Raw genomic sequence first — 813 nt, 5'->3', positions numbered from 1 at the left:
TACCAATTTTACCATATTACAGTGAGTGAGGTTTCCTGTAAGTCCCGTGGAACTTGACCTACGAAACTTGGCAGATTCTGATTTCGCTATTGATGTGTCTTTCTTATGTAGGGATAGAATAAGCCTCAACCTTTCATACCATTAAGTATTGAAAAAGGAGTTACTGCCATTACATTGGCGTTGCGTGGGCGCATAGCTACACTTAGCTTTACAACTTTTCATAGCGAATGAGATGTCAAGTCTTTCGTATTGTGTTGAGTACATTGATGCGTCTAATTGTACTTAGATGGGAACTCCATCTCTTAACACATATTTGTCATATTACTTTAGACAAAACAACAGATCTCTCTTTAGAGTAAAGACCTTGACTAATCATGGGAGTATATGTAGGCCTCACTAGTTATAGAGCGCCTAAGCCGATTGATGGAAAATCATCATCAATACAGTCATCGAGTGCCTTATCGAGACCATGTCTTCCCAAGATCTTTTTCTTCGGATGTTAATACATATTGGCATCTCTTGATCCATCAAGAGTCCATGTAAATCCGGAATGAAAACGCAAAGGCATAATTCACCATATCCCTTCCAAATCAAGTAGAGTCCATGTGCGTTTCAATACATTTAGCAAACGCATGCTCCTGTGGTTTGGAGCCACTTGATTCGGATGAATGAAGTCCGTTTAAGATCTTCATGTATATCTCTGATCCCATAGAGATGTTATTATGACCACATTCATAGGCTGCTTGTTCAGTTATTCGGAAACTACCAAACTGACAAAGTAGTGGAGTTCAATGACATCCATTACGAGAGCAT

The sequence above is a fragment of the Fragaria vesca genome, linkage group LG2, assembly GCF_000184155.1.
Source record: "Fragaria vesca subsp. vesca linkage group LG2, FraVesHawaii_1.0, whole genome shotgun sequence".
Classification (NCBI taxonomy): Eukaryota; Viridiplantae; Streptophyta; class Magnoliopsida; order Rosales; family Rosaceae; genus Fragaria; species Fragaria vesca.
Note: the sequence above shows the minus strand (reverse complement) of the source record.